The sequence below is a fragment of the Bidens hawaiensis genome, unplaced genomic scaffold (genome assembly GCF_021521415.1).
Source record: "Bidens hawaiensis isolate Kalapana, Puna unplaced genomic scaffold, B.hawaiensis_p1.1 tig00019393_1, whole genome shotgun sequence".
Taxonomy (NCBI): Eukaryota; Viridiplantae; Streptophyta; class Magnoliopsida; order Asterales; family Asteraceae; genus Bidens; species Bidens hawaiensis.
The window spans coordinates 50,565-65,855 of NW_027492947.1; positions in this window are offsets into that span (position 1 = coordinate 50,565).

A 15,291-nucleotide genomic window follows, 5' to 3' on the forward strand; every position below is an offset into this window, starting at 1 on the left:
AAGATCAAACTAGTGAGGGCTAAGAAACCAGAAAAATCCAAAATTTCTGATGAGAATTTGTTGCGTTTCATAAATCCAGCTGTTTCCAAGCCATCTACTGGTCGTGTGTTTAAATTAAAGGGGATAGACACAATGTTCACAGAGATAGACATTCCAATAAGTATCATTAAACCAGAACTGATTGAGAGTGTTTTTCACAATCAAACTTCCAAGATTCAAGATCTTGAGCGTCGGTATGCTCAAGCTAAAACATCAGTTTCATCTAATCCTTTGACTAAAGCTAAGCAAGTATTAAAACATGCTAAGAAAGTTCAATTTGTAAAGTCAACTGGAACAGATACTCTAAAAAAGTTTCTCTGATTGTTCTAACTTAGATTTTTATTTGAAAAAGAAATCTGAGTTATCTGATGATTTAGCTAAGAGTTTTACAAAGAACGTGAGTCATCATCAACCTTCTGTATCATATGTCACTGCCAAATCTCAACACAATCATGTGGACATGCGAAGCTATTTTCTTGTGGTCAACAAGAACATGTGGTGAGAAACTGTTGTCAGAAGTGTTCTCAGAATCTTCACCCATTTGTCAAAGATCAATCAAAATCAGTTCCTTTGATAACAGTGATTCTGAAATGACCTGTGTCGTATGATGATGATACTCACATTATGTTCTCAAATGTGAATCCTCGAAAAGTTGTTCATGTGAATAAAACTCATGGTCATATTAAACCAAAGTTTGTTCCAACTGAACCGTTATGCAAAAATGTGAACTCAAATGTAATTCAAGCGGCTTATCTAAGACGAAAGTCTAAGAAGCCTGTAACTTATTCTCAAGTTGCTGAACAACAGTTGAATTCAACTAAGTTTAATGTTTCTCAAGAAAACCAAAAGGTACCAAAGACTGAGGCCTGGGCTGCCTTTTTGAACTAATCATTTTCTATTATATGTAGGGTACATCCAAGACCATTTCTGGTGAAAACTGGATTATGGATAGTGGATGTTCTCGTCATATTACTGGAAATCTCGACCTCTTAACAAATGTGAGAAATATTCAAGGGGGTTATGTGGCGTTTGTTGGGAATTCTAGGGGTATGATTACACAAGAAGGTGATGTTTCAAATGGGCATATTACCTTTGAAAAGGTGAACTATTGTGACAAGGTAGACCATAATTTATTGAGTGTGTCGCAAATCTGTGATAATAAATACACCACGGTATTTACTGATAAAGAATGTCTAATTCTGAAACCGGGATATGTGATTCCCAAGGACATGGTTGTCATGCGATCACCTCGATCAAATGATATTTATGTCTAAAATATCCACAACTATCGAAACATGTTTTGTCTCGAAAGCAACCGAGAAAGATTATATTCTATGGCATCGTAGAATGGGTCACATTAATGTTCGTAAGATGAACTATTTAATGGCAAATGATTTAGTTGAAGGTGTGTCTTTGAAGAACTTTAAGTTATCCGATCATTGTGTTGCTTTCAAAAAGGGAAAACAGAAGAAAAAGTTACATCCTTCTATGTTATTGAATTCCATTGATACTCCTCTTGAGCGACTTCATATGGATCTATTCGGTCCAGTGAATCGTGCGAGTATTTCTGGAGATTGGTATTGCTTGGTAGTTACCGATGATTATTCAAGATACTCATGGTTCTTATTTATGAGTTCAAAAGATCAAACACCGGTTCTCGTTCAAAATTTAATCACTAAGATCGAATCATTATGCAAACAAAAGGTGAGGAGAATTCGTAGTGACAATGGTACTGAATTTAAAAATACTGTATTGGATTTCTTTTGTTTACAAAAGGTAATTCCTCGAGAATACAGTGCTCCATACGTACCACAACAGAATGGTGTAGCTGAACGAAAGAACAGAACCTTGATTGAAGCAGTAAGAACTATGATTGCAGATTCTAAGCTTCCCGTTCATTTCTGGAACGAAGGTGTAAATACTGCATGTTATACGCTCAACCGTGTTACAACGGTCAAGAGACTTAAAAACACAAGTTACGAGCTTTTGAACGGTCGGAAGCCTAACTTAAAGTATTTGGAACCATTTGGGTGTCCGTGTACGATGTTGAAGAAGGATGTTGGTAAATTTGATGAAAAAACCATTGAAGGGTATTTCTTGGGGTATGCTTCTCCTAAGAAACGGGTATTTAATTTCACGTCTGGTTGTGTTGAGGAATGGTATCATGTGGATTGTCAAAAGTACACCACACCTCCTCAAGGGAAAGGTCCTGACTGGATGTTTGATTATGATGGTTATTTAATTCGTTTACACCAACAACTGAGCAACCAGATGAAGACCTAGTTCGAGCATATTTTGAAAATCAATTGGAAATTCCACGGTTCTCAAGTTCTAATGATGTTGAAGTTCCAATTGTTGCTCCAACTGAAGATCCTAGTGAAGATCCTCCTGCTTCATTTGATTATACTTCTTCTTATGAAAATCAGGTTGTTGATCAAGTTATTGATCTTGATAGTGATAGTTCTCATAAACTTGGGGAACACTATACTAATTTATTCGAGAATGTTCCTGTTCCTTAAAATCCTACTCTTCGGATTCATTCTTATCATCCACAAGAAAACATCATTGGTGATCTTGATGTAGGTGTCCAAACACGACATCAGATTGCTTCTTCTAGTGATGATCACAGTTTGTGTGTTTATGCTGCATTGCACACTTTAGGAATAATTAATTTGGCTAAGTACACTTGTTTTCTTTCGCAAGTTGAACCATTGAATGTTCGTACGGCACTTGATTAACCATCATGGGTTGAGGCTATGCAAGAAGAACTTCAGCAATTTGCAAGGTTAGGTGTATGGGATTTAATTGACAAACCTGCTAGGGTCAAAAAGCCGATTCCTACGAAGTGGGTATTTAAGTGTAAAAATGATGACCGAGGTGTTATTGTGAGAAACAAGGCACGGTTAGTAGTGAAAGGTTTTCATTGGCAAGAGGGTATTGACTACACAGAAGTATATGCGGTTGCAAGACTGGAGTCCATACGAATCTTTTTAGCCTATGCAGCTTACAAGAACATTAAAGTATATCTAATGGACGTCAAGAGTGCTTTTCTCAATGGTGAACTTCACGAGGAAGTGTTTGTTTTAAAGCCTCCGGGTTTTGAAGACCCCGATTATCTTGACCGAGTTTATCGCTTAAACAAGGCATTATATGGTCTACATCAAGCGCCGAGAGCTTGGTATAGCACGCTCGCCGACCATCTGACGGATAATGGTTTCAAACGTGGGACTGTTGACTACACTTTATTTTACAAAAACATTGGTGATGATCTTCTCCTTGTTCAAATCTACGTAGATGACATAATCTTTGGGTCAACAAACGACGCGTTGTGTAAGGAATTCGAGAAATCAATGCAAACCAAATTCGAAATGAGTTCGATGGGAGAAATGAACTTCTTTTTAGAGTTGCAGGTTCATCAGTCTATGAAAGGAATCTTCATTCATCAGACTAAATATGTGAACGATGTCTTGAGCCGATTCTAGAGTACTGCCGGAAAAACCTCTTCTACTCCTCTCCCCGTGGGTCACAATTTATCACCGGATGAATTGGAGGATACTGTCGATCCTACCCTATATCGTCGTATGATTGATTATTTGTTGTATCTTACTACTTCTCGACCCGACATAATGTTTTCTGTTTGTTTATGTGCTAGGTACCAAGCTAGTCCCCGAGTGACTCACATGGCAGTGGTCAAGCGTATTCTTCAATATCTGAGGGGCAATCCTGACACCGGGTTATGGTATCCCAAGGATGATGTATAATCACACACACTAAGAGCAGAAACAAGCATTCTCTCTACATACTAGCTTACTATGTAATCTCGATCATTTACTCCACAATACTTGTAACCACCTTTTACTATCAATATAATTGACGGTGATAGTTTTCACCGTCCGGGTGTTTTTTGTGTCGTAGACCACGATAATCACATACTTATCGACCAAAGGTTACCTTGTTGATCATGACTAATGTAATTCGACCAAAGATTATTTTATTAATCCTTGATCGAAGTTATTTTACCAAAGATTACCTTGATAAGTTTTGACTGAAGTAAGACTATCTTGGTTAAGGGCTTTTTCCCTCGTGATAAAACCTTTGTGTTCACCAATATTACGCTTATACACTTTTCATTATCGAGTTAGCACCTTACCTCACATAACAGATTTGGATACTTGATCCTTAGCAGATTTTTGTCCAAAACAATTTGGCGCCCACCGTGGGGCAATTGGTGCTATAATCCAGATTATTTCCTATCAATTTTCAAATTTTCATACCCAAATCACCATCAATGGCCTCTCAATCAACCTCTGCTTCATCAACACCGTATTCGGTTTCTCTCTCATCAAGATCTTTGCCGCCAATGCCACCTCCAATTACGGGAGCACCAAGGACCACCGCGGCTGGAAACAAGACAAAAATTCCAGTCTTCCAGAGCTCAAAAACCACTGCTGCCACTTCGGTGGTCAAATCTAACAATGATGTTTCTGCAATGTTTTCACAGGTTAAGGCATACATGGAGCAGCAGAACAAAACCAACCAGATGATCCTACGTGAAATTGAAGATCTCAAGAAAAGAAATAGGCCAGTGAAGGATCAGACTCCCTTGATGCCTAGGGTGCTGGATTTCACTACTCCAGGATTCGTGGCTCAACATACTCTTGAATCCTCGATCCTTCAGCAAGGATCATCCATCCTTCAACCAGGGTCCATGGGTTAACAAACTCAAGGATCCTCGTTCGTTCAGCCAGGATCATCTATCCTTCAACAGGGGTCCATGGGTCAACAAACTCAAGGATCCTCATTCTTTCAACAAGGATCATCCATCCTTCAACCAGGATCCTCTGGGTTATATCCTCAAGGATCCTTCAGCTCCCAACCTCAAGGATCCTTCTGGCAGAATCAAGGATCCTCAGGAATTCACCATCAAAGGTCTTCAGAGGTCCATGAAGGGGACATCATCCCTATGCAGACCATTGCCTCTGGTGGACCTGCTACTGTAGCAGATGCCTCTTATCTTAACTACACTTCTGGGATGCCAACGTTCAACCAACCAATAGGTAACGCCTATAATCACATATCCTCAGACACTAAACTTGGCTCTATGCAGGATACAGGTATCAATCAGGCTATGGCTAGGGAACTTCAGATGCTTAAGGATATGATATCCAGCGTGCTAGGAGTGGTCCGTCCAATTCCTGAAATACCAGAAGGGAGCCACAAGTTGTCTAGATTTGCTCCACCGATATGCGATGCGGAAATCCCGAAACGCTTTCAAACCCCCAGCATGAAGGTGTATGATGGGACCACTGATCCGGAAGAACACGTGGCTCAATATAGGGAAATGATGGAGATCAATCCATTTCCTGAAAGACTCAAGGAAGCTTGTCTATGCAAGGGTTTCGGATCCACACTAACAGGATCTGCACTTTAATGGCTGCTAAGTCTTCCTCCTTATTCTGTTACATCTTTTTCACATTTAGTTAACTTGTTCAACAGCTAGTTTTCTTGTAGTAGGAAATTTGAGAAGTTAACTAGTGATTTATATAGAGTTGTCCAACCTTATGATGAATCCTTAAGGGATTTTGTTACAATGTTTGGCAGGGAAGCCCTAGAAATACCTAATCTTGATATGGCTATGGCTGTTGAAGCATTCAAGATGGGACTTCAAAGGGGCTCCCCATTTTATGACGATCTTGTGATGACTCCGTGCACGAACTTAGATGAAGTCAGGAACAGGGCGTCAAGATTCATCCGATTAGAAGACGATAAAAGGATCCAGGATCGTCTTGGGGGAAAAACTAAACAAGAATCCCCCGACAAGAATAAAGGATCCTCATACAGGAACAACAATTCGAAGCCGTACACCAAGTTCAACAATCGAAACATACCAGCAGTCGAAGAAGGAGATGACGATGAAGACTATCCTTGCATCTCTGACTATTGTTTCTCTGTGGACACTCATGGCTTGATCTGTGCCATGAAGGACCTGGGGGAAAAACAAGGTCGCCCCGAAAAAACGAGAAGACAACCGCGTTCAAGGACAAGTCTAAGTGGTGTGCTTTTAACGAAGATTTTGGCCACATGACAGATGAGTGCATCGGCTTAAGAAGGGAAATTGGATACCTCCTGAGCAAAGGTCACTTTAAAGAACTCTTGGGATGGAAGAAATCCAAGATCCAGGATCCTGAAGACCTTCCACAGAAAGCAACACCACCACCACAAGATGCTCATGTAATCAACTTCGTCGCCCGAGATTATGACATATTTAAACCTATTGTTCTGCAGAAGTAGAACCTGTGGAAGACTTCAAGTTGGACGATGAAAGAAGGCCGCTCATTCAAACTACTCGAATAACTGATCAGAGAGTCTTCTTCGATTCAAGTATCCAGGATACTCACCAAGATGAAATGGATGTGCGAATGGTCAATTTCATCTCTGGAGGATCAGACATATATGGAACTTCCTTCTCCGCATCAAAGAGGCTCGCTAAAGAGATCAAGTTGGATAACGGAGACCGACCGATAGTATCTACCACTTTGACAACAGATAAAAGGATCTTCATCGATGAGGAAGATAAACTAAACATCCAGGATCCTCACCATGACGGTTTGATTATTACTTTATTTATCGCTAACCATTATGTACGCAGGATCCTAGTTGACGGTGGGAGCTCGGTCAACATTATCCAGCATGATGTCCTCAAGAAGATGAATATACCGGATTCATAGATCATTCCTAGAACATCAGTGCTAGTCGGTATCAGTGGAGAAACCAAGAAGACATTGGGGGACATCAACCTCCCAATTTATATCGAAGGGTTAAACTCTTAACAAAAATTTTGTGTTATAGATAACCTTTCCTGTTGCAATGTTATTTTAGGTAGGCCCTGGCTCCATGGAATGAAGGCAGTAGCCTTAACTTATCACCAATGCATCAAGCTACCTACTCCTTGGGGAGTTGTAAAGATAGTGGGTGACCAAGCGGAGGCCAAGAACTATTATTCATCATCAATGAAGCCAACAGCCAAGCAAACTATAGCATAGCAACTACAACAACATCCTAGGGACGTGCTGGAAGCTTGGGAGAAAGACCTTAAAGAAGTAACATTGGACCCCGAGGATCCAGAGATAAAGGTGTTCCTAGGATCCAGTATCCCCAGTAAATCTGAGGAGGATTTAATATCCTTCTTAGGGCGAAGAAGAACTACCTTTGCCTTTAAGCATTCTGACATGACAGGTATTTCAAAAGTGGTAATCACTCATAAACTCGACCTTGATTTATCTATTAAACCCGTCCATCAGAAGCGAAGAAAATTCGCTCCTGAAAGGAACAAGATCATACAAGAAGAAGTTGAAAAACTTCTTAAGGCCGGTATGATCAGAGAGGTTCAATATCCTCGATGGCTAGCTAATGTGGTCGTTATTTCAAAAAAGAATGGAAAGTGGAGGGTGTGTGTCAATTTTACCGATTTAAACAAGGCATGCCCCAAGGATCCTTTCCCATTACCACATATAGATTCCATGGTGGATGCAACGGCAGGACATGAAATGCTTACCTTTATGGATGCTTCCTCTGGATTTCAACGAATTCATATGGAACCATCTGATCAAGAGGATACAACATTCATGACTCCCACCGGCATATACTGTTATACTGCTATTCTATTTGGACTAAGAAATGCAGGGGAAACATACCAAAGACTAGTCAACATGATGTTCAAGGATCAATTGGGCAAGACCATGGAAGTATACATAGACGATCTGGTAGTAAAGCTGAGGATCACCTCAGAGACCTTGAGGAAGCATTCAATATCCTTGACAAATATAACATGAAACTGAACCCGTCAAAATGCCATTTTGGTGTTAAGGCCGGAAAGTTTCTAGGATATATGGTGACCAAAAGAGGGATAGAAGCAAGCCCTGAGCAGATTGAAGCCATCATCAACTTGAAGTCTCCTGCAAATGCCAAGGATGTTGAAAGGCTCACGGGAAGAATAGTCGCTCTCAACAGGTTCATCTCAAGATCCTCCGAGATGTGCAAAGACTTCTATGACATCCTTAGAAAGAATAAGAAGTTTGAGTGGACGGAAAAGCATGAGGCTGCGCTCAAAGCCTTGAAGGATTACTTATCCTCGGCTCCAGCTTTAATGAAGCATGTGGAAGGAGAATCCTTATATCTGTACCTAGCTGTGTCAGGAAATGTTGTAAGTGCTGTCCTTGTGAAGGATCATGAAGGTGAACAACATCCCATTTATTATGTAAGTAAAAGTCTTCTAGATGCAGAAGCCAGGTATTCTCATTTAGAAAAGTTAATTCTTGCACTTATTATGGCTTCTACTAAATTGAGACATTACTTTGAGATTCATACTATTATTTTAAGAACTAATTATCCTGTTAAGAATGTCCTTAGAAAGCCAGAGTTGTCAGGTAGAATGGCCAATTGGGCTATGAAGCTGAGTGCATATGATATTCAGTATGAGCCTAGAACAGCCATTAATCACAAGCGCTTGCAGACTTTGTGGCTGATTTCAGTAGTGACATACAAAATGAAGCTGATCTAGAGGTCCAACAACTTGAAGAAACCAACGATCCTTGGATCCTCTTCACATATGGAGCGTCCAATGTAAGAGGAACAGGTTTGGACATACTACTAAAATCGCCACAGGGGGACATATTAACCCAATCCATAGCCTGTGAGTTCAAAGCAACAAACAACGAGGCAGAGTATGAAGCTTTGATCGCAGGTTTGCAATTAGCTAAGTGCATGAGGATCAGCTATCTTCAAGTATATATAGATTCATTATTGATTGCTAACCACTTTAATGGCTCATTAGCTGTTAAAGGTGAAAAACTAATCAAATATCTAGATGTTGTGAAGGAATTAGCAAAATCCTTCAAATTATTTAGTATTACCAAGGGAAGAAAATGTCGGGGCAGATGCTTTGGAAAATTTAGCCTCATCTCTGAAAATTCCAGAAGACATGAAGATTCCAATCATTCATGTTCTCTCACCAACAATAGGAGAACAAGAAGTTGGGGAGATAACAACTGACATCGTGCTTTGGGATCCATCATCCTCAAACAACCAAGGATCCTGGATCCTTCCAATCAAAAAATACATTCAAGATGGAGAAATTCCAGCCACAGAGAATCTGAAGTCTTTCAAACTCAAGGTATCACAATACATTTTATTACATGATGTGCTGTATAGGAAATCTCTTGCAGGTCCATACTTGAGGTGCATCGAGGATCCTGAAATTCTAGAGGTGCTCAAAGATTTTCATGAAGGTGACTGTGGTAATCACACCAGAGGTAGAGCCCTGTTTTCAAGGATTCTGAGAACAGGATACTTCTGGCCAACAATGAAGAGAGATGCAATGGAGTATTCAAAGAAATGTGATACTTTTCAAAGACATGCAAACATCCTCCACCAGCCAGCAGAACCTATGTATCATATATCCTCTTCGTGGCCTATCATGAAATGGGGTATGGATATTGTAGGCAAACTACCTAAGGCACCAGGAGGAAGAGTATTCATTCTTGCAATGACGGACTACTTTTCAAAATGGATAAAAGTAGAAGTTTTTGTTCAAGTACGCGAAAAAGAGGTGATAGCTTTCATTAAAAGAAATATTATTACTAGATTTGGTATTCCATCGGATATTATTTGTGACAATGGTTCCCAGTTTATCAGGAAAAAACCAATAACTTTTGTGAAAGCTGGGGCATCAAGATGATAACCTCTAAACCAGTACATCCTCAAGCTAATGGTCAAGCGGAGTCTAGCAACAAAATCATAATCAATAATCTGAAGAAGAAACTAGGATCCAAGAAGGGAAAGTGGGCCGAAGAGCTACCTTATGTTCTTTGGGCTAACAGGACAACACCCAAGAATGCAACAGGCCAGACACCATTCTCATTGGTATTTGGCTCAGAGGCAATAATTCCTACAGAAATGGTGATTCCTACAGCAAGAACGAGCATTCGTGATCCTGAAGCCAAGGAAGAAATCCTTCTCGAAGACTTGGATACTGTAGAAGAACTCAGAGACTTAGCCAAAATCAGAATGGCAGCTTATCAACAAAGGGTAGCTGGGGCATACAACAAAAATATAAGAATCAGAAGATTTCAAGAAGGAGATTTGGTTTTGAGGAAAGCCTTCCAAAATACTACCAATCCGGCTGATGGAAAGTTAGCACCCAAATGGGAAGGACCTTATCAGATCGAGTCGGAGGCAGGAAAGGGGGGCATATCATTTGCTTACAATGGAGGGCAACAGGTTACCAAGAGCATGGAATGCTATCCATCTCAAGAAGTACTTTTTCTGATCAGGATCAAGTATCCTAAGAGGATCGAATATCCTTAAATGATATAAGATCGTAAAATCGGTAACATCTATCTGATCACTTATCCTTTTCAGATTCTTATTAATTTAATGATAATATATTTTTAACGTTTGTCTTTTCCAAGTTTTTAAGTAACAATGTAGGTTTCAATAAGAGGATTCAATGTCTAAGAGGTTGGCCACCTCTCCCTCACGCTTAAGGTACATCGCTGTTTTCCTTGGCCTAGCCCACGATTGGGTATGACCCCCGATGGTCATACCCTCCAATGTTTAAAGGTTTTCACCTTTCTTATAAATTAGAGTTTCTACACTCTCGCCTGGAGCGCACGTTATCCAACGTATAGTCCAGGGCAGCGGGACCAGTACACGCTTAGTGGCTGACAATTTCGTTGATTTTGGCTATATGGAGGATCCTACGATTTATGGTAGACGTACCATACCACCGGTTTATAACGTTTTCACGTTTTCTCAAGACAAAGGTTTCTAACATTTTCATGTTAGCTAAGGTTTATAACGTTTTCACGTTATCTCACGTTTGGGCTAAATCCCGGTTTGGGCGAGTCCCTAGTTAACATCCATATTTGGGCTTATCCCCAGTTTTTGGCTTGTCCCCAGTTTTTGGGCTTGTCCCCAGTTTATTTTTTGGGCTTGTCCCCAGTTTATTGGGTCTAATCCCAGATAATATCATAAGTTATTTGCATCAGGTATCACAAATTATATTCTGAGGATCACCGAAGGATCAATACTTATGGATTCAAAATCCTTAAATTCAGTTTTATAAGGATTGCAAAAGGATCAATACTTATGGTAACTTAGGTCTAACCAGACCTTATGGTATGATTTCTGTTTATCGATTTACACCTATTTGATTTCAGTTTATATCTTCATAGATATAAGGATTCATTATTCTCAAACTATTTTTATAAGGATTTAAGATCCTGGTTTATTTTTGCAAGGATATTCTATCCTAAAAACTTTTTACTAAAGAATATTTCTCAAAACTTTCAACAAGTCTAAAGCTATATCAGACAAACTTTCAAAATAACAGACAATCAACAGATAGTTAAAAGATACTATTAAACTTACTTGCAATTACCAAAAATCTTAACCAGGATTTCACCATTCAAAAAAATAGATCATCCACCCGGGTTAAACAGGTGTTACTAGTTGTTCATGATTTGCAGGGAGAGGGATATACAGCCAGAAGGGAAGTTCCCAAGGAAACTCGATTGATATATGACAATTATATCCAGCTTGTCAAATCTCATATGTTTTTGTAGGAAGTATGAATTCAAAGGCAAAATGACAGTTGTGATCTTATCACAACCACCATTTTGGGGGCAATTGTTAGTGCACAGAAATTTGACATTGTGGATATGTTATCCTGGCATATGTTTTGGATCAGTTATCCTTAGCGTGTGTTCTATATCCCGTCAGGATCAAGGATCCACAGTACTTACTATTTACTAACGGTTGTTCTCATGTGTGGTCTTATATTTAGCAGGTATAACGGTTAGAAGACTCAGTCTATCCACTAAATTGCAGTCAAGAAGATATAGACATGTCTGGATTAATTATCCTTCTGAAGAGTTCCAGAGCTATGTCAGGATCATGGATCATCGGTATTTGCTGCTATTAACGGTTGTATCTTATATGAAGGCTGATATTTAATAAGTGTAACGGTTAGAAGACCTGGTCTACCACCTATTTCGCAGCCTGAGTGATGGAGCACGTGGTCAAAGTGGCTGTTACGATTATATTGAAGACATGACGGATTTTTAGGGATTATTAGTTAATAGTCTTTATTAATCATAACTCCCTTGAGTTATTATCTTTTATATATAATGGATATTGTGATCAGTTAGGGGACACATGTATAATCACACACACTAAGAGCAGAAACAAACATTCTCTCTACATACTAGCTTACTATGTAATCTCGATCATTTACTCCACAATACTTGTAACCACCTTTTACTATCAATATAATCGACGGTGATAGTTTTCACCGTCCGGGGGTTTTTTGTGCCGGAGACCACGATAATCACATACTTATCGACCAAAGGTTACCTTGTTGATCATTGACTAAAGTAATTCGACCAAAGATTATCTTATTAATCCTTGACCGAAGTTATTTTACCAAAGATTACCTTGATAAGTTTTGACCGAAGTAAGACTATCTAGGTTAAGGGCTTTTTCCCTCGTGATCAAACCTTTGTGTTCACCAATATTACGCTTATACACTTTTCATTATCGAGTTAGCACCTTACCTCACATAACAGATTTGGATACTTGATCCTTAGCAGATTTTTGTCCAAAACAATTGTGAAATTTCTTGTTTTCATAGAAAAATCCGAAAAAGACAAAAAGACTATGTTTTAAGTTTGTAAAGAGAAAAACCTAAAAGATTTTTGTTTACGTTCGCTAAAAATATGTCAATTACTTCTATTGGAAGGGCATATACTTGTATATGATTGGTCCTGATAATTTCTTGTAAATATTCGAGATAGCCGTTTAGCTAACAATGGAAAGTATTTGGGGAGTTCGTTATGCTTTTTATTTTCTTTTTTCGTTGAAAAATATGTCGGTTATTTAAGTTTGTGGAGCATGCTTGCATGTTTTGGTCCTGTTATCGACTTGTAGATGGATATGATAGCCATTAATTTATAGACTTAAAGTAACTGGGGTGATTAAATTCATTTTGTTTTATGATCCTCAAAATTTTGAGTTTTTGAAGCAAAAAGAGAAAATAATAGTACATTGATTGTTTGACCCCAAATCCAGTAAGAAATAAGCTTAAAAGACTGAGTGCTTAATCATTGGTGCATTGATAGGTCTTAGACAAATTGTTAGAGCAGATTATGTGATATAAACATAAAGAAAAGCCAAATTGAAAGAGGTGTTAGTCTCTAGCAAAAATCTCGGTGAGGATGGCAGAAATGTAATAACCTGTCATACTCAAGCCTTATAGTTGTTGATCACCCAAAATTATAATAAAGCAAATAACAAGGGTTAGGATTCTGGACACTGTGAGTCTTTATGTTACTTAATCATCTGGGTATTCATAAGCAAGAATATTTCACTCGCTTTTAGAGCAAACCCAAAGTCATTAAACTTGATCACTACTGTACTTCGTACAATCTAAATTACTGACTTCATCAAAATCCGTTGTTAGTCATACGTTTGTTCCTTCCTTGCGCACGTCTCAATACCAATAAGAAACGGACCCCAGGGGATACAATGTATGTAAGCCAACGGATGGACTCGTGCATACTCACTCACAATAAAGGAAACTGTTGGGTCAAGAATTTAACCCAAATGAGGAGATTTGACCGAAAACGAAGAATGTGGAAGATTGGAATGTTCTCAACCTCCTCAGAAACTGCTAAGTATTAAATCCGAGCACACCTTGGACCTTCGAGTAAGCTTTTACTTAGCCGAGTACGAGATTTTGCCTCCCGGTCAAGGTTTACTTTAAATAGACTTCTTAAGTGGATATCCGAGCAAGGTATGCTTTTTATTGATTTTCCGAGTAAGGATCATTGATTTGGCATATCCGAGCAAGGTTCACTTTGTCAAGCAGGATTGTTCTTCAAGACTAAGTATTTTACTCTTCCGAGTTAGGTATGGTCAACCAAGTCCAAGAAGTCAAGTAATTGGAAGACCGGGCAAGGTATTCTTTAATAATTATGGTCCGAGTATACTTGATGAGTTAATGGAATATCTCTAAGTTATATCGAGTAAGGTTCTGCTCAAGTAAGGTATGTATTCTCGAGTACGCCTTTTCAATAAGTTATTCAATGACAATAAGCCGAACAGGACCATAGAAGAACAAGGTTGCTCGTAAGGATTTGTCGGGAAAAGTTTGATAAGTCCAAGAAGATTGAAGTCTACTCGGTGAATATTTTACTTGGTAAAATATTCTTTAAGTAAAGTCTACCCGGAAACTGATTCCGAGTACACTTCTATGTTTACCAAGTCTGAAGGAAGGCCGAGTACACTGCGTACTCGGAGACTGAAGTTTAATGAAAAGCCTACCCGGAAGACTTGTTTTACACTTAGTTTTATTTTTGAATATGTAATTTGAATATGTACTATCGGATAGGGTTTCTAGAAGGAATGACAGCTGTCTTAGGTTGGCAGACCTATAAATAGAATAATTAGGGCACGCCGCCGAGGGAGACAGGGAGACAGAATACACACGACACGTTAATTGAGAATATTTTGTGTGTGTAACGGCTGTCCGAGGATTCCTTATAAACCCTAAATCGATTACTCCTTTTGTATGACTAACATTATATAAATGGAAATCTTTTGAGTGAATCCTGTGTGTGTCTTTAATCTTTAAATATTCATTGCAACCGTATGTTTGTTATTGATTCCGTCTTTAACAAACGGTCATCTTTCTAACTATAGTAACCTGTCATTAACTCTCTTGTCAACACGATTAATTTTGTGTGAGTTATGACATGATTGATTAAAGATCCGACCCGAATCGACCATAAAAGTGGGACCTGACAAGTGGTATCAGAGCTGGTTACTGCTATTTTTTAGAAAGATTGTTGCTGATTGAAGATATGAAGAAGAATAACGTAAGCAGAGCACTGTTCGATTGATTTGTGACGTCAGCTCCCCTGTTTTTCATTTTTCTTTCAGATCTACAATTTTCCGGTGTTTTCTCTTCCTTGTTTCATTTAAATTTTTAATTTTTATATCTAAATGTTGTTCTAATCACATCAGACACATCAGATCTGAGCATTCTGGTTTCAGATCTGATTATTTTGAAAACTTTTTATAAGAAACTGATATTTGTTTTCTCAAAATGTCTGGATATGAGGAACAAGAGGTGTCTACTAACAAGATACCTAGGTTGTATGGACATGAAAACTTTATCAAATGGAAGGTACT